Source organism: Melospiza melodia, chromosome 1 (assembly GCF_035770615.1).
Source record: "Melospiza melodia melodia isolate bMelMel2 chromosome 1, bMelMel2.pri, whole genome shotgun sequence".
NCBI lineage: Eukaryota > Metazoa > Chordata > Aves > Passeriformes > Passerellidae > Melospiza > Melospiza melodia.
Genome location: NC_086194.1, coordinates 51,322,721 through 51,342,670, shown reverse-complemented (window position 1 = coordinate 51,342,670; position 19,950 = coordinate 51,322,721). Strand labels below are relative to the sequence as shown.

Sequence of the window (19,950 nt, the reverse complement as noted above, 5' to 3'; positions counted from 1 at the left end):
TGCATTGGAAGGTGCCCATGGCAGAGGGGTTGCAAACAGACGACCTCTAACAGTTTCTACCAACCCAAGCCATTCTGTTGTTCTGTGTACTGCTGTTCTGAATAACAAGAAGTTAGTTAGGAGTTAAGCCACTTTTAGCCATGGCTTAAAGATCTTCTATGAATGGAAAACTGAACTGTAAATATATGTTTTCCTACATGTATTTGTTTTTCATCAATCTATCAAGAGCATCTGTATTCTTATTCTGATTTTGGGATTAAAACAAACTTATGTTTCTGGGTTTTGACTAGTAGTCTGCTGTTCTACAAGTCCTGTTAGCTGTGTTGCTTACATTACCATTATACTTTAAAAATAAATGGTTTCCTTTTTTCTGTTTCTGGACAGATTAGCAAATAGTATATTTTCCTAAGTAAAATTTTTTACTATCACATCTTCTTACACAACACAATTTATAATACAATTTTTTTATGAAATAGAGAGATTTCAAGCAAAACATCCTTTAAGCAAAATAAACCTGTAGTATAAGCATTTTGTATCTCACTCCTTGTGCAAAAGGCTGAAAGCCAACATGTTTGACTGTTGGGAAAGTGCAAGTGGAATTGTACAAAACTCACTTTCAAAAGGAAAAAAAAAAGGTTGAAAACTGTATCAGTGTAGCAATCCAACCAATGTCTATTCAGCAATATTTTATATTTATTCTTTCTTTAAATTGGATTGGTATTTGTTTTCTCATTACCATCACCATGCAGTAATTTTAGGGTTGGGAGGCCCCATGGTCGAAGTTGTTGAATTGCAGCACAACACAGATGAAGAGCTTATAAAATAAACTGCAGCTATTTTACTAATTAAATTAGAGCTGGGGAAGTTGTTAAAGCACTGTCCTGTGACCATCCACACTGTTTATTTGTTAGCCTGTTTCCCAGCATGGTTTTGATTCCTATCAGCTACCAATTTCTCGGACAGTGCCCAGACACTGTTAAGGGAAAACAGGAGCCAGGAAAATTCGCTGCTGCCATCCCTTATTGCAGGCAAAGAGAATTTAGCTTATGGATGTGAATACCCCATGTCCTTTTGCTGGGTCTGTCCTAGAAAGTAGTGCCTGTGAAACACTGTGAAATGGCATATCAAAATATCAAAATTCAGGACAAAATCTAGTGACAAAATCAGTTAAAACTGTTTTCTCTTTAGACAGGACTCCTATCACTCCACCACCTTTGCCTTCTCTGATGTAATTCCTCTAGATTCATTCTTGCTGAAGCACACTAAGAAATGCTCTAGGGTTAGGTGAGCAATGGTGGTGAATATCGTCACCCTTTGTTAACTTATTTAGTAATTTTTATGGAACTTAGGTTGCCTTAGAAACATTTTGAGCTCTTGCAAGTCTTGAAGACTGGGAAGATACTTTTGATTTACAGCTATGTTTTCCTTCTGTATGTTGAGAAATAAATAAAAAGCAACTTATGAATTTATTTTTACCCATAACTCAATGAAATGTACAATTTCACCCCACTGACATAATTTAAAGCCTATTGCACTGAATAACATGATTAATGAGGTCAGGCAAAATTCAGCATTTTGCAATTTTTGTCATTATTATTTCCAGTCATGAGTCTACACCAGCATTTGTCTTTATTACTTTTCTGATATATTGGATTAGCTTTGAACAGAAGCCTTTGAAAAGGAGAGATCTCTTGAGTGTTGAAAATATTGCATCAATATGCTTACTCCAAGAACTATAATTTCATGGCCTTAAGAATATAAAACTGCTGTATAAGGAAAGTTGTTTATTACTATTATTATTACTATTATTATTACAACAACAACAACAATAAAGCCAGGGAATACTAGGATTGCCAGCATTTTAGCATTCTACTGCAGAGGTTTATAGAACTTTGAAGCAGAATTTATGTAAGAAAAATCTTATGAAATCTGCTCAGACTAAAACAGAAACTTTTGGATGGTGTTAAATAAGACAGCAAAACCAAATTTTGAGCTCAATTTTCATTACATCATATTTTTAAAAATGTATATTTCAGTGGATTTGCACTGAGAGAAAGTCATAACTGTGTGTTTAGACTCAGACAACCTGCCTTAATTTGCTGTCTTGTCTGGCAATTTGTGTTCTGGTTATTCTGAATCAATTTACTTGAAAACACATAGATAAGAAATTAATTCCTTGAGCACTGTTTCCTAACAACACCACAGAAATTGAAGCTGCTGACAAAGCTAACTTTTCTCACCAGGTATAAAACAAAACCAAGACTTGGTGCAAGCACTTCTGGGTATCATCTACACTGACTAATGCATATTCATTTTTTCCAGATAACCTTCTTTATCCATTTCCTGAAATTCTGTCTAAACCTACCTTATGCAATTTTAAGCAATTTTATGGTCTGTTGCTGGAGTGTATTAGCAGCTGTCTGGCACATTTTATTTGTGACTACTTTTCTTGGAGTCTGCCTCAGTGCCTGCAGAGATGTTTACTGGCAGTGATCCTATCATCAACAACATTCCATTAAAACTGATTTTCGATGTGCGATGGTTTTTCTATTTCTTTTGTTCACCATTTCCAGAAAGAAGGTTCTCTAATGTTGCAAATATAAAAAATATTTATGTTTCCAAAAGATTTCTATCAAGAGACAAACTAAACTTTTATTTTAGATGAGCCAAATTCAAACTTTCAGGGTTTCAATATGCAACAAATTAGATAATATTTTTGAGAAGTCCAGAAATTAAATTTCATCTAAACATACAAAACTTGTTTTTTCATGGTCAGCTACGTTTCATTTTCATTTTGGTAGCTGTTAAAATAAATATTTATTTATGAATTTTGATTCAAAAATAGCAAGCCCATGTGAAGATGTCTTTGAGCTAGCCCATTGAATTAGCAATGAAATAGCTTAATGGAGAACTTTAGATATAAATTTCAGTTTTATTTATTGGAAAGCATCTACAGAATGCTGTGCAAAGCAATCTCCAGAGTAAGAATATTTGCTTCACTGCCACAATTTAGCAAAAATATTCAGGTGATGATAATTTTGCTCCTGGTACACTACAACTCTGCTATTTCTCTTTTATTGCATTTCACCATTGAAAAATTTCAAATGGTAAGATTTAAAAAAACCCTACAAATCTGGCTTTTTTCATGGATTCCTTCCTTTCAATATTCAATCAGCATAAAGAAGAATGTAGACTTTAAAATATGCTCTTCTTTTTTAGAATATTTCATATCCTTAGCAATACATTTTCCAGGTAGTGTTCACTCTTAATACCATCACAGCTTTTCATAATGGCTATCTGGGCAGCAACTCTTAGTCAAGGTGATGTCACTCTCTAGATCTCAGGAAGTGCATTTACATCTAATTAATGGGATTAATTAAATCAGATCCTTACAGGAAGTTCCACAATTGTTAGCCACAAATAACAAAAGTGACTGTATGAAATAATTGCACCTTCCCCTTCTAAAGGAAGATAAAGTCAGACTGATCTGAGATAGCTCCTGGCTCTTCCCAAGATGGAGCTCATAAAATCAACTCAAGTATGTTCAATATTCTGCTGGAATTTGCATAATTGCTTTGGATTCATCTCAGAGAATACCTTGGAAAAGGGATTCAGCCCTGTCATCCACATGCAGGTATCACAGGCTTTTTAATCCTGCCCTTAAGTGGTGGGAAGAGGGCAAGAGAAGCGTAGGTACAACCACTTTCCATTTGGCTTTAATGTTCACATCAAAGACTGCCTTGTCTTGGGGATCAGGAGGAAATCATATACAATGCATCAGGTGCCAGATACATTCTAAGCTTAGTCTTAGTCATCTGTTCAAAGTTTGGTAAAAACAGAGGGGGAAAGAAGGAGGAACCCAATGCCCTTGGCAAAGGCAGTATTGCTTCCCTTTAGTTGTGTCTAGACTGTTTTGCAGGTTGCCTTTTAGGCAGTACTGGCCTATTGTAGCCCCTAGTATCCTGACTGCTGGATATTAACCTTTGGATTGGTACAGCCTTTCTTGTCATTAGCCTCACCTGTCTCTTTATTCAAAATTTCCCAATGACATAGAAACAATGATGACGCTGTCTTGGGGAGAGAAGTTCCTTCCTACATTCTTCTAACTAATTTTAATCCCTCCTTTGCAAAAGCAGATTGTTGTTGCATTGCTTGTGCTCATCAGGATGAAAGAAGAGCACTGGGAATCACAGAGAGACACTGTCTGCAGGAGGTTCCAAGCCTGCAGCCTGACAGGTTTGGGCTTCATTAGCATTGTCTGAAGGTCTGTACCTCTCCTGACTTCAAAAGCATCAAAAGAAGGGTTTTTACAGAATTATGTATTAGAGTACCCCTGGTCCTCCACTTGCAATGTACTACTGAACTCGGACTGGAGCTCCTTTAAAAACCTACACACTATTGTATTTACAAGGCCTGGCTTTGACATATGAATTTTAGTTTTGTCAGGGAAGTAAAGAAACTTATAATAGGTGATGTCTACTTTCTTTTTTTTTTTTAATTAATTTTTCAAGAAATCCAGAAAGAGGAGGTAGAATAGTTAATGTTTCTAATTTTATTGCCAGGCATCTATCCTTGAAGTCTGTCTCACTAACAAAAAGCCAAACCCAAACAAGAACACTTAGTTTTGATTCACTAGTATGTTTCAGATATAATTATATAAACTAATCTTTCTAAATGACACTTCATTAAATTAAGCTGTTTAGGAGTGAAATTTAATTAAATCTTACTGCTTGCAGAATTGAATAATTGTTACTTAAGAGATATTTGATTTCAGGATTTATGTGCATCTTCTTAGTTAGCAATGGATCATATTTTGATGTTTACTTTAGCTTCAGTTATTTTTATTTAGTTAGCAAATTAAACCACTGATAAAAATAGTCAAACACTAACTATATAGTGTGTATATATCTGTTTTCCAACTCTGATGACTCTATATGTAGTTAGGAGTTTTGAATTTCATCAGAAGTCTGACAAACAGAATTACAAGGGAAACATGGATAATAGAAAGGGATGACATGACTAACTAGACAACTGGAGCACATCTAAGAATTTATTTCCTATTGTAGTGTTGTGCCACGTCTGGGAAATAAATGTGTTGCAGAATATTTAATTCATCTCTTCCCATTAAAACATGGACCTAGACAGCAGGGCAGCACATTTTACACCTGCAGTAATTGCTTCATTGTGAAGTGCCAAAGCAGTGGAAATGAGAAAACTTTTTGTGGAATGAAACAATCTAGCAGACTGATTCTCTGAGGAGGCATATTCTGTAAATTGAAATGTTCACTGACAGCAGATTTATGCTTGAACTCAGCAGGTTTTTCAAAGGGCTTGTGTTGTATCAGTCTTGGGTGGATTAGAAATGGTCATCTTGGTTTTCTTTAGAGTTTGATAGGTAAGTCTGTAAATAAGAAAGGTAACTTGAGCAAACCTCTATTTGTGGAAATTACCTGGTGAGGTTTCTGCAAATTACTGATACCTCTCAATGTTGAGACGGTGGGAACTGAGATTCATAATATTTTTGGAGATTCACATCATGAGTAAAATCGCCTCTAAAATGAATATATTTTTTGAATATGTCAAATATATTTGACTTTATAGACAGAGCATAGTACTGCACTTAACTAAAGTGAGTAAAAGCCCTGATCTTATTCTTGTTCCTGGAGAATTTCTTCAGCTAAGTGCTTATCAGCTGGGATGCTAGATCTGTTTTGATGCATAAGAAGTTTTATTTCTGGTTATCTTTATATGCCTGCATTATCTGATTGTCTCAACCTGCAGAAACTAACAGTTTAACTTTAGTAATGTGAATGTAAATTTCAATGAAGGCAGTGATTAAAGTGGGCATTTGCAATATTGAGAAGTCTTTTTACTGGCACTTCCAATGATCCTAAGTACTCTGACTTGTGATTTAGGCAGCACTGTATAAAGGGTACTTGTTCACTTCTGGAAGGTGAGAACAGTTCATGAGGTCTTACAGAAGCAGGCTTTCAATCAGATCACCTATTATTTGCACCTTGTTTCGAGCATTTCCTCTAAGTGGTTTTAAGGCTCATTGCTCTGTCCTGGTGAGGATTTGTTCACCTAAGCATGTCATTATACCAAATACAGTGCAAAGGAGAGCTGACTCTTATTTCTGTCCATTTGTCCAATGGAATAAGTACCTAAAGAGCTCAATACCAAAAGTCTGGAAATAGACTAGGTAGGAGAAAATGGGATCCAGGCTCCCTTTGTATGAACTCCCACACACACACACACACACGTGTGTATATACATATACATACATATATATATATATATATATATATATGTATATATAGAAGGTGGGTATGTTACACTTCAGGTAAGCCCAGTTCTACTTTGTTGCTTCTATCAAGAGGTCTAATTACATAAGTAAGAAAGCAGCAGAAGAAGTTGTTACAGTGCATTTCAAAGGCTCCATTTGCCCATGACTTTGTTTTGTTGTCAAATGCAATAACACTGTATTAAATCTTATTTAGCAGAGCTGCCACCAATTTGTAAATCTCTCATTGCACAGGAGTAAGAGTGCAGATCCTTTTACACTTCCAACCATCAGTGCAGGCCATTAAGAATCCATGGCTTGAGTTATTGTCTCAGCTTCCTTGTCAATTCGGATGTGGGAAACACATGAGACTGGTTCAGCTTTACTAACAAGGTATGTAAGCCTAGGTTGACATAGTACTATTTGGATCAGGCCCCTGTGGCTTCTTTCCTTCTCCAGCTGCAGGTAATTCTGCAGTAGTCATGATGGTCAGAAGAGCTGGTTTCATATATGAAAACAACAAATGCCCAGAGAAAAATTGCAACTTTCAGTTGGAAAGACCAAAAATCATGACACAAAAGAAATCAGGGATGTTGTCAAAGGAAGAGATCCTTTTGCCAGTATTAAGCTGCATAGGGGAATACACCCCAATAGTCCTTGGAAGGGAACTGTACCTCGCAGGACAGAGAAAAACCAAAACTCCAGTATTGTTTTGTTCATCAGGCCTGTGGGGAAACTCTTTCCCTCAAACCTAGCATGTATACTAGCATGTATAAGCAGGATACAGCAGCTGAGCATCCAAGATGCTTTTATTTCATAGCCTATTACCTATTTTAGTGTTAATTACTGATATTTGTAAATTTTACATCTACTTAAAAAGCTTGAGAAGTAATTTGGATTATGTTGAAGGATAGTCCTTCTCTGAAATCATTTTAGAAGTCAATACTTTATTTGAGATAATGAATAGTTACTCTCTAGACTCTGTTGGTGTTTGTTTATTTTACTCATTCAACATTTTCTTCGTTAATAATTTTAAGACCTCTGCTAAAACAAATTAGGTCTTTCTCTACAGCTACACTTCAGCAGTTACACAAAAGAAAGATTGCATAATCTTCTCAGCGTCTGAGTAAAAAGTAGCTTAAACTATTCATGTTGGCATCCCACCAAATCCTAAGAATGTAGATTATTAGGATGCTTTCATTACTCTTTATGGATGTTTTTCAAGTAGTCCTCCTAGTGCGAAAAATATTAAAAAAAATTGCTGGGAAATAATTTTTGATTGGTTTCAGTTTTCATTTATTACTTCTTAACAAATTAATCTTTGGGATTTTGAAGCAAACACAGAGGCTCTTTCCTGTGGTTTGAGACATCCTGAGTTATATTGATCCTGCATTAGTGTAGCCGAATGTTTCAAATCTTACTATCTTCATTTTCCAAACACTTCCATCTAACAGAAGGAAGTTTTGAGGGATGGGGGTGCATATCAGCATGGTACAGAGCAGTGCCATGGAAAGGTTACTGAGCTAGCTTGCGTACTGGAAATATATTTGCATTAACATAGATTTGCCCTTGAGCAAACAGCTCAACACAAAAGTAGTCTGTAAACAGTGTGGGCTTTATCAGCCCTACTGTTTGCCTATTTCCTCAAGCCTCACATTGGGATGTTAGACAATTGCAGGCAAATGAAGCTGCTCAGTCATTCCATTCTGAGTCATTGTCTCCTATTTGGCACCTAGCCTGAAACCTCTCTAAAATACATTGCCCAGGTGCCACTGTTGTTGTTCTGTTCATCCTTAAGACAGAGCTTGCAGATGTTATCAAATGAAACAGAGCAGCAAAAAGATGTCTCACCCGGCATTTGTGAGGCTTAGTTATTCCATTTAAGATTTGGGGCATGACCTTTCCAGTGCTCTGTAAAATGTATTTGTATGATGCTGTGAAATTTGAAAGTTGCATCTCACAGTAAGCAATGAGATGGCCCAGCTATGAGCAGGTCTGACCCCACTGTCTTTCACATGGCACCAGTGTTTCTAAGCGCAAATAACTGCTGCTGACGTGGGAAAATGTGCAGCTGACAAATTCATGACTCTTTCAGGTGGTGATGGCAGATAAGGCTGATAGCATGGTCTCCAGTGTGACTGAAATTGAGGTAAAACTAACTAGCCAAATAAAACTCCTGTACTTTTATTTAAAAATTTTTATAATCTATTTATTACTATTAAAAAAAAATAAAAATTCTGCACTGTTTTTTAATTGCATGTGTACTATTGGAAAAATACATTTTTTATAAGTTATAAATGAGTTGAACTTTAATGCCAGGATGATATTTTGTATCCATGTATCCATACATTTATGAATGTGTATATATTTTTAAACAGATACACTATAGATAAAAGATCTCTTCTGCAAAAACGGTATAAAGTTCATTCAAATGCTTGACTCTTTATACAGGCCTTGCTTAAGAAGCTGACATTCCAGTCCCAAATCTTGTTTTGTATCTCACTGTAGTCAGGAAATTTCTGTATCAAAGAAATTAAAAAAATTATAAATACTGAGTGTGGTGTAATGACTAAGGATACCAGCCTGGATCTGACCTGACAGATTGTGAAAATGTCTGCAGAATCTCTGAGAGATTCTGAAAATGTCTGCAGGATGATTTTTTTCTGTGGCAGAGGCCAGTGAGAGTCTCCAGGACTTCATTCTGCTGCTTGTTTTATATCTGAAGGCTGATACCTGAGCTTTGTGCTTAATAGCTTCTACTCTGAGGTGATTTTTCTCTGGAAACTTGCAGACCACTTGGGATCACTGGAGTGGTTTGCTACTGCAGGGCAATTGTGTGCATGGAGGTTGATGATGTTTGCCTCTGCAAACAAACAGCAGTAATGTCAGTGTCAGTGCTTACAAAATCTGTCCCTTTTCAGAAAGTGATAAAAATGTGCGACTTCTCCCCATATTCAAACAGAGGTGTGTATGCTTGTAGCTGGGGCATTGCGCTGGAGCTCAGGATGAAGCTGCCAGCTGTTTCCAAGGGGTTACTCCATGCTGTAGCCACCTACGAGGACACCCAGAAAAGGCATTTGGTAGTTTGAGTGAAGAAGGATACAGCCTTGATGGCACTGAAGGTGGTGTACAGCCCTTTTGAGTGCTGCAAGTATCAGTCCCAGCAGAACACTGTGATTCAGCTGATTAATGAAATTTGTATTCCTGCTGTTGGCTGCTTCTCCAGCTGGGTTGAAAAGGACAGAAAAAGGCTTTATTTGGAAATGCCCACCTGGCTATGGTAGAATTTCCAGAGCAAGCCAGAGCTATCATTAACAGTACAGGTTAATGCTAGAGGGAGTAAAGGCAAAGAGTGTTTTCAGCTACTTTAGGCAGACCTTTGTCCTTAAAATAGAAGTACATGTGATTTAATATGTGATTCAGTTTTTCAAATGAAGTAAAATAAGATAGATTCCCCCCCATAAATACTGTAGAAGACGGACTCCTATTTTAATTAAATAAAATAAATTTCAATGAAGGAAAGGATAAAAATGTTCAAGCAAAGTCTATGTTGTATAATATCTAAAATGGTAGGTTAAAAGTAGTGTTAAAAATGCAAGGTCCAACAATCAGTAGTTGTAAGCTAGTACATTTTAAAAGATCTGTGAAAGCAACAAATATTTTTTGAACTAAGGTCTGATTGTTTCTTAGCTGTGCCTTCTTAAACAGAAAAAAGAATTCAAAAAATAATGGGTTGAAACATTATGCTCAGAGAACTGTCTAGTTACAAGTTTCAGCAGTCAGAGAACAGCCTGGAGAGCCAAACACAGCCACATCTCATTAGCTTTTCCCTCAGTGCAGTTAGTCTAGCATTGTTAGCATTTTAATGCTGGTTCATCAGTGAGAATATAAGGTCTTAAAGGGAAATAATGCAGGCAACAGGACCAGCCCATCTGCAACAGTGGTTTCTTTCCTGTGTTTTGCTGATGGCTTCTTTTTTCATTCAGAAATGCTTTCTGACTACTATAAAACTTTCTTTATTTTTGATTTTGTTTTAAATGTGCTGAGTAGTAATCTCGCTACACCTATATACAGCAAAAATATCTTATATTTCAAGTAGTAGCTTCTTTGAATAAAGAACAAAGACTTTTTCAGATGAAATAGACTACTGAAAAATTTAGGATGGCAGCCTGCATGTTAAACAGTCTATTTTACACACTGTGAGGAGAAAGTTCCTATAGGTAGCTTAGACTCTTTTCATTTGGTTTCAATTTTACTATCCTGAGAAGCTTTTAGAGACATGGACATGAGATTAGACATTAGAATGTGCTGGAATTTGGGAAAAAAACCCACTTTATTCTTTACCTTTATTTTACAGTCTATCCCTAATGGGATAAATTTTACTCGTGGCATGGGAAATACCAAGGCCATGTGGCCTTTGATGTGACTTTGTGCAGGTGCTCTTACATAGGCAAACCACTTTCTTTCTAACTTAGAGCACACATTGCTAATGTATTACCTCATAATGCATTCATAACTTTAATTCTTTATGTAATCCGTATAGGTTCAAGCTTTAATTTTTCCTTAAGGCATACTGCATATGTGTATTTGCTAGATTCTTTCAAAGAATTTTTAAATTAATTTTTTTCATATTCTTTTCTTTGAAAGTGATTTTCTCTAAAAATTGGTAAGGTTAAATGTTAACAGTCTGTTTGTTCATAGAAAAAATGCCTTTTATATGTTTTATGTAGAAATCAGCTGTTGACTGGACAACATTAAGATTGTCATCTTCTAGGTATTTACAAACTAGAAAGCAAATTATATTAAGTGCTTCTTCTGTTTTAAAAACCTATTTGTTCGATTGTTAGCAATTTAAAAAGTATGTGAGTACCATGGAGACTGTCCTCTGATCAACATTATTACTTCAGACAACAGTTTCAATGGAAAATGCATAAACTCAGAAAATGTAGTACTCCTTTGAAACTACATTATCAAATCAACATTTTGTTGAACAGCAAGTTATACAATTCAGTGCATTTCTGTTCCTGAAAAAGTAATGTTTACTAAGAGAGGAAAGGTTTGGGGAGGTAGTCTGTTTTTTCTCCTTTTTGAAAGTGTTTTTATGTTTTTCTTTTATAATTAGACTATGGAGTTTAAATAATCCTGGAAGATAGCTCTAAAAATTCACACTGTCTTTGAAACGGTTAGTACACTGAGAAAGGCTTTAAAAGTTATCCCTTGATGCTGAGGTCAGACTGCCAGCTGTTATGCCTTTCTATGTGTTATGCCTCTTTTATAGCCTGGTCCCTGTTTCTTTTACTTTGAAGTTGCATTGCTGCTCTACTACAATAAGGTATTGTTGTGGAGAAACATTGTGAGAGAAACCTCCTGAAGAAAGAAGAATACTTTAGAGGCTTTGGATGGGAAAATGGGGATTTCTTATTGCTTTGTCTTGCTTGCATTTTTTCTATAGCTTTCTGTAGCCTCTTGCTTTCATTTTCCCTGGATTTGTTGCCTTGTGCAATCCACGAGTTTAAATATCTGCAAGAGAGAGTACTAAGGGGATAGTTGGCAGACTTCTTTGGTGCTGTACAGCATCTGCAGTATTTGGAGAGAGAAAAAACATCTCCCTGGAAATGCTGTAGAGCAGACCAAGACTGAAGCTACAGATTGGCTCTGTGAGATCGTTTGCCTGGTTAATTGAGGCTTTTTTCTATTCACAAACTTGTATTGAGACATTTTCTTCCTCATTGACTTTCCCATCTGAGTGCAGCTGGGTTCTTCTCTCTCATCCTTTTAATGAAAATGTAAACAAGACTGCTCAAGAGCCCAGTGAGAATGTGTGGGAACAGTTCCTTTTAGGGTGCTGGTGATATCCTAGTCTATATATCCAACTCTTTCTGCAGGAGAACTAAGAGGAACTGAAGTATTCTGGCAAGCAGTGGCTTGGATGTGTTTTATATGCTCTGTGTTACACAATAGTGATAACACTCTCTTCTGTGAGAAGAGTTGACCTTGTTTTTTAATGCCAAAAGAAGTCAGTGCTAATCAGAAAGCCAGCAGGTTTGAAATCTTGCATGACAATAGAATATTAAAGTAACTGTTGAACCACTTTCTTCCTTTTTTTTCCCCTTATGGTCAGAATAGTTATTATGATAAATTCAGAGAGAGTTTTCACACTGACATTTAATTAAAATGAAATTACCTACCATTGTTATGGGTTACACAGAAGCTATTATTTATGTTTATATTATTCTAATACCTTAGTAGACTAGGTTTGCATTTGCATCAGTAAGTTAGCATGACTTGAATTATTTCTTTCTGTACTCCTTAAGTAGCAGCAAGAGCAAGCTGCAATATTAAAGACCTACTTAAAAACATGCTTCAGTCTTCCTGGAAAAGGCAGGGACAGTGTTCAGCCAGAGGTTTCTTTTTTCCACTGTTCTCCATTTATATTTTCTGTTCACTATGACTACTCATCACAGAAACCAGCAGGATGGCTGAAAGACTCTTGTTGACAGCTGGTTAGATTAATTCTCTGTGTATTAGATGAAAATATCATATTTTAATGCAGCAAGACTTCTGTGTATTAATAGTTTTATTCTATAAACTATTAAAGTGTAGCATAATACTGTAAGATCACTTAGAAGTAGCATTTTTCAAATGTATCATACTCCTTTTTTTTGAAGTAACAGAAATAACTGAGGGAGGGAGGTGGTGAAGGGGTTATGTCTATGGCTAATAATGAATTTTTCAAAGAGCAAAATAATCTCATAGGCATTTTAATTCCACACAGAGTCTAAGTTTATAGGTCTTGGTAAGAGTAATGATTGTGTCAATCTAAGAGTGCACAATCAGCTGTTCCACTTCCAAAACAGCTGCTCCACAATGTTCTGCCACTTCCCACCTGGATCCCTCTGCTAATTGGGGAGCTCCCACTGTTCCTGATCCTTTCCCTCCATTTCCTAGAATTACTGTGAAGCTGTTAGCAGATCATTGTGACTGTTTAATAAGGGCTCATGCTTGCAAGGAGAGAAGCTACAATAACTTTCCTACCCCTAGAAACATCCTGCTCAGGCTACTTTATAATTTTCCTTGGACCTCTCTATTAATGCTCTGCCTTTTGACCATGTGCTATGGGTGTGAGCCTTGGCAGTACCGGGAGCAGCATTGGTGGGCACTGCTCCATAAGGGAAGGAAAACTGGGAGCCAGCTGTGACACCAAGGCAAACAAGGACAGTGATCCAAAGTTAAAGGGCAGTTCTATAAAGAGAGCAAGTGATAGCAGTCAGCTTCAGCCAAAAAGCCCAAACTGACAGGCAAGTCTGGATCTTCTGATGTAAGACTAAGATTAAACCATGAAGCAAAATCAGAACAAGAATAATAACCTTTTTTATCCCGTAATCTATGGATAAATAACTGTTTCATGTTCTAGAGATGGAGTATTGTTAGCCAAATTCTGCAGGCTTTCTGCAGGACGGAGCAGGAGGAAGGAACAGCACATGCCTGCAGCTCTAGGCTTGAGGGCAGGGACTACAATACAGGCAACCGCTGGGAGACATTTTCAGAGGGAGAGAGAGGACTAAGAATTATTCCTACTTCAGCAGGAGACTGCAAAAGAAGGAACAATTTCTCACAGATTTAGTATATATTTTGCAGCAGAGATGGCTTTCCTCAGTACAGGGTACAAACAATGTTTTTCTCACCCAGCATTGCCTCACCAATTTGGATGAAATCCTGCAGGCTACAGCAGGCAAACCTTGCATGGCTGTGTAGTGAATTACAGCATATATCCACATAAATCATTGGCATAACAATATATTTGGAGTTTAATTTGAGATGACATGAATGTAGATGAGCTGTCACATTGGCTAGGTATGTTGCCTCACAATCAAGTGAATTCTCTTTAAAGAAAGAGACTAATTAATGAAAAATAGTCATTCTTACTGCATTTCTAGTAACTGAAGTAACAACATGAAACTGATCTTTTAATTCTAGAAAATCCCAGTAAATAGCTAACTAGGTTTTGAAGTACATGAACCAGAGGTCTTTAATTGCCTGGTTTGAACAGGGAAGTGACAGAATTATTTATTTACGGGGCTGGAAAATTTCAAATGTGCTTATTTAGGTAAAACTAGCTTTCAGATAATTCTGACATCTGGATGGTTTTTTGACCATTGAGAAACTCAATATAAAAACAAATGAGAAAATTAATGATAAACTATATATGAACTAAACCTGCCCTTTAGATTGAAGCAGGAGAGTTTTCCTAAAAGTTGAAAGAAGCATAGCTTTCGGTTATGGAAGGAAAAGAAGTATCCTATAATATATAAATGAAGGGTGAGAGATGTATAGGCAAATCTTCCAATTTTTATGGAAGCCACAGCTAGAGTTGCTTTGGCTTTAAACGTCAAATACAAGCACAGATGAATTGGCAATTATATACTTTAACTACAAGCACAGAAAAGACAAGCAAGTAAGAACATTTAATTGGCATATTCTTGGTAATAATGCATTAAGATAAACTGTAGAACAATGAAGCCTAACATTGCTTATTGCTCAAACACTTACCCAAACCTAGACAGCCATTTAGTAAGTGATATGTTTAAAAAGCCAAAATACAGAGCCAAAAAATGATTTAAAAGCTTCCATATGCAAATGAAAAGCTCTTTCCTGTTATATTTTCCTCCACAGAGTTGTATATTACCATTTTGGTAGCATACTTATGTGTAGCTTTATATTTCTTCAATTTGCAACTGTGGTATTTGCAGAGTAAGTAGCACTACCTAGGTTCATTAATGCAGCATTTATACTCTGCAACTCTTCATGTAAATACTGTGTTTCAAGGCAGCATTATGAATATTTCATGTGCTTTTGTGAGGTATTTTTCTTCAAGAGAGAGACCTTTATTGTTAATATGCTGCTTATCTAAAATGATTGGTTCAAAAATATTTCAATTGTATTTTTCTTCTTTTGACAAGCTTGCTTCTATTGCAATATCCTTTAATTATAAGATTTTGTAAATTACAATATGATGTCATCTTAATCTTACTTATTTGCTTGTTGTACCCTCTGAATTAGGAAACCTTGAAGACAAATAGAAAGCTCTTTCTGCTCCAGAGCATTGCTATTTGCACAGCTCGCACCGATGGAGAAAATTGCTGATGCTATAGCAGCTTTAGCAGCCTCTTATTTGGAACAATGGGCAGCTCAAACATTTAACATTCATTTTATTTCTGGGGAAACTTTAGACAGGTATTCCCTATTTCAAATGTAAAGATATCTATAAAACCTGTAGTGATAGCTCTGAAATACACCATGGAAGTACTTCAAGGCATTTTCTTTGACTGAAATTACGCAGGGCATTTAAAATCTCAGCTGGGGAAAGCTGTTTCCCCAGAGCTGTTCCTGTGCTCATGTTCAGCTCAGCTGGAGGCTGCAGTCTGGTTGCCAGGAGGTAAATCCTGGATTTTGCTGTGCCAATGTAACAGTTGAATTTCAGTCAATATTTTTAACTTGGTCTAGAAACCATCTCTGTTAAATAATTGGTTTTGTTTTGAGTGTTTGCTCTGCCTTGAGAAGTTTTTCCTGGTTTAGACTACAAGGCCTGTACTGTCCCCTGCATATAACAGTCCTGAACCCAACTATAGTATACTCTGGGCATGCAATAGACCTGAAAAGCATGCAACCTTTGCTATTATACTGCACTTAGAAGGGACTGCTAATATCAGAGTCAAATATTTAATTGACAGGCACAGGTACCATTTCTCTAATGCTAGCTAATTTAGAGGGTAGGTAAACAAGCACAAAGGAGTTGCTGCCCATTACTGTTCAGACAATCCCTTGGTCAACTCTTCGGGACTTTGCCTTCATTTCAAACAACAAAGAAAAATGTCCATGGCGGTGCCTTAGATGAACTCATATACTATTCAGTGAGTAGCCAGAAGGCTCAGGAGTACAAGACATTAGTCAGTTAAAAATACTGTATTGGGGAAGTAAGGATGGGTGATCTTTTTCTTAGAATATATTTCTCAAGCCTGAACTGGGCAAAGACCTGAGCTTTGGTATCGCTGCTTCCTGAGAATGAGACCTAATTTGTTTCAGTAGTATCAAGTAATTTAGGTCTTTGTTGGAGTCTAAATATATAATGGAAGAAATTTAGACAAAGTGATGCTCATATTAAAGCATTATTTTATTGCAGTCCTCAAAAAAAATCTGCAATTGGAAATGGTGTTTGCAGTAATGAGGATATTTCAGTTTTCTCTTAGTAGAAATTATTTCAAAAGAGTAATCAGAAGGGTATCTTAGGAAAAAGGAAACAAAATAAAAATTAAACAAACTTTTTTCCCAACATTTGGAAACAAAATGTAACTTTAAAAAGAAAGAAACTATTCTACAGATGTCTCTTTTCACTCTTCATGTCTCAAGTATCTGTTCTCTTTAATTCCCTTATAATTAATTCTTCAGCATATGGACAATAGCTTGTATTTGCCTAAAAGTAAGGGAGAAGCATGATATTTTTCACAGAGAAAAGGTAAGAATGTGTTGCCGGGCTTGGAAGGGTCTTTCAGGGGTGAAGAGATAGACAAGAATCTTGACTCCATGATCAGAAGGCTGGATTTATTATTTTATGATATATATTACATTAAGACTATACTAAAAGGAATAGAGAGAGAAGTTCAGAAGCTTGCTATGCTAAGAATAGAAAAAGAATGAATAAACAAAGGAGCTCTCTCTCATGATGTCCCAGAGAGAGCTTGGTCTTTGATTGGCCCTTAATTGTAAACATGCAACATGGGCCAATCACAGGTGCACCTTTTGCATTCCACAGCAGCAGGTAACCATTGTTTACATTGTTTCTCTGGGGCCTCAGCTTCCCAGAAGATGGAGAAATCCTAAAGAAAGGATTTTTCACAAAAGATGTCTGTGACAAGAATGTCCGTCTTTGGAAGAAATATTCACCATCTAAACCTTGTCATGTTTTAACTTTCCAAGAAGTGATTACTGGAGAGTCCAGAAGGAAGAAGGTATTCCTGTGTGCTAATGAATGTGTCACCATTCCAGTGTGGATGGAGGGAAATCTTTGGCTCCATATTGGGTCTCCTGGTGTGTCAGAGGAACCTGTCCAGATGAGCTCTAGCTGCTCTCAAGCAGCAGTCCAGTGAGGACTCCCCTGGGTCAGTATGGGGCCTGTGGAAAGTGTTAATGTGTGCCACAGCCCATATTTTCCAGTTTTGAGTTAAACTATTCAAGATAGGAAGCATGAATAATTTCTCCATGATATATCTCCCTCAAGAAAATTATACTTCAGTTAAAAGGCCCTAAATACATCTTGCACTCTAGGACTAAAAATTTATTTCTTCAAGAGTCCTTTGGGAGTGTAGTAGTATTTCTGAGATCCTTGAAGTACCTATTTACATTTAAGTTCAAAAAGCCTTTGTAAGACTTGGCAAACAGCCTCCTTTTACAGAGTATTGAAGGGAACTTTTACAAACAAGTGGAAAGGGAGGGCAGGAGTGGGAGAAAATCTTTTCATCTCTACAGAGCACCAGATATTACCACTGCAGTGTAATTTGTATGAAATCAATCTTTGCAATGAGTATTGTGCCTGTCTGTGGCAGTGTATCTCTGTTCACTGGATTTAGTAATCTGGATCTAAGTTCCAAAGCTTGTTCACTACCAGAGAAAGAAATTATTACAGTCAGGTTATTCATTAGACTAATTTAAATATTAAGACAACTATCACAATGTCTCACCCAGTTTATTCTAAAAAGGGAGCAAATGCACATTTTACTGTCTTCATTTTCTGATTTCCCCAAAACAAACAGCTAATATTAAAACAATAATTGAGGTAAAACGGTAAGAATAAAAAGCCAATGCCTTAAATAAATTTTAAATTAAAAACCATATGCCAATCTAAACTGAAGGAGAATAATTTAGATTGGATATTAGGAATTCTTTACTAAGAGGGTGTTTAAGCCCAAGAACAGGTTGCCCAGAGAAGTTGCAGATGCCTCAACCATGGCAATATTCAAGGCCAGGCTGGACAAGGCTCTTGCTCTGAGCAAGATGTTCTGCTGGGAGGTATTCTTGCCTCTTTCAAGGGGCTGAAACTTGGTGATCTTTAAGGTCCCTTCCAACCCAAACCATTCTATGATGCTATGATTCTGTGCTTTTTATAATTTAATTTTTTTCTGCATATAATAAGGACGCTGAAAATTTTTAATTACAGAAGAAATCTCATTAGGAATGAAGGAGAAAATAGAGGTTATTTTTGCTAGTCAGGGCTGGGTGGGGTTTTCCGTACAAAATTTTTCTTGTGCAAGTGTAATTTAATGTGTACACCATCTTTCTTGTTGTATGAAGGAAGGCAATATGGTTGGCTGTTTGCATGGTGTTTATTATGGTGCACAAGCATGACTTAGAGATAAGCTCAAATGCAAACACATTGCTAAATTGGTCTTAGCTTAAAAAAAATAGTATTACAGAAAAGAAAAAAGGCTTAAGGTGGGCTTAACTCAGACAGTGGCCAAAGCTCTTCCAGGCTTTTGCTCACTGCTCTCTCCTGGGGAATGGGCTTTTGCTTCATTTTGGTTTGTTTTGTTTCATTTTGTTTTGTGTTGTTTTGAAGAAATGTCTCTCCCAGCTTGTCTGGAGCCATTTTTTCCCAAGCTTTAGTCATATATAGCAAAATCTTCCTGGGTAAGCAGAGGAACGTGTGACTACTTGTTAATTTTTTTTTTATTAAGAGGACATCTTTTCTCCTTTACAAGCTTACCTAAGTAGTGAAGTGCATTTAGCAAAAGAAACGTGGACAATGCACTATAGTGAAGCTTGATCATGCAAAAGCCCCATGGAGAGTTTTTGACCACCTTGTACACAGCAAATTTATGAAATACACAGCCAGGTCTTAAGTGAGTGTAGTTTTTAAAGACTTTTGTGCACGTTCTTCTGCCTTGACCTGAAATTGCATGATTAAACTAGTATCAAGGATTTTCCTTCCTCTGAGCAACCTTATTTCTCCCTAACTGGAGAGGAAATATGAGTATTAATTTTCACTTGTAAAGTTGCAAAGCAATCTTTGAGACCAAATTTAATTGAATTTTTTCTTTCTAAATTTCTGTTTACAACAGACTTTCTGTGTATTTTAACCCATATCTCTTATGCAATTCTAATAAATTAATTTAGTTAAAATCTCATGTAGACACTATCAGCAGTCTCCAGCATTCAGTGTTACATAACTTCTAAATAATTATTTGGTGAAAATTAATTCTCCTCTTTCTTGTATAACTTGTGAAATAAAATAGGACATGTATTTTTCCTAAAACAACCATGGTAAGAAACTGGTAGTTGAAAGATTTAATTCTTTAGAAATACAAACGCATGAAAAAGGGATGTTCTCCTTTTTAGTTTTTAAAGAAGTAACATTTTTGTGTTGCATATGTTTTTGGTAATATGTGGCCTTCTACACATTTATACATATGAACATATTTATGAACATATATATTTTCCCCCTAATTTTATAAATTATTTCCCTGCTTGGCACAAAGACCCTGAAGTAGTACAGATGATACTATATTCCATTTTTATGGTGAATTAGAAAATTAATTAACTCCTTTTCTAAGGCTTGAGTTCAAGAAACATTGGATTTTGCCTTATCAAAATCCCAGTCACAAGGACAAGTGACT

General features: G+C 36.3%; 1 protein-coding gene across 1 annotated transcript in view; it reads left to right on the top strand.

Annotated features, from left to right (window-relative positions):
* The window catches only part of CNTNAP2 (contactin associated protein 2), a 1,021,890-nt gene that overhangs the window by 89,221 nt on the left and 912,719 nt on the right, over positions 1–19,950 (top strand). The window lies entirely within an intron of this gene.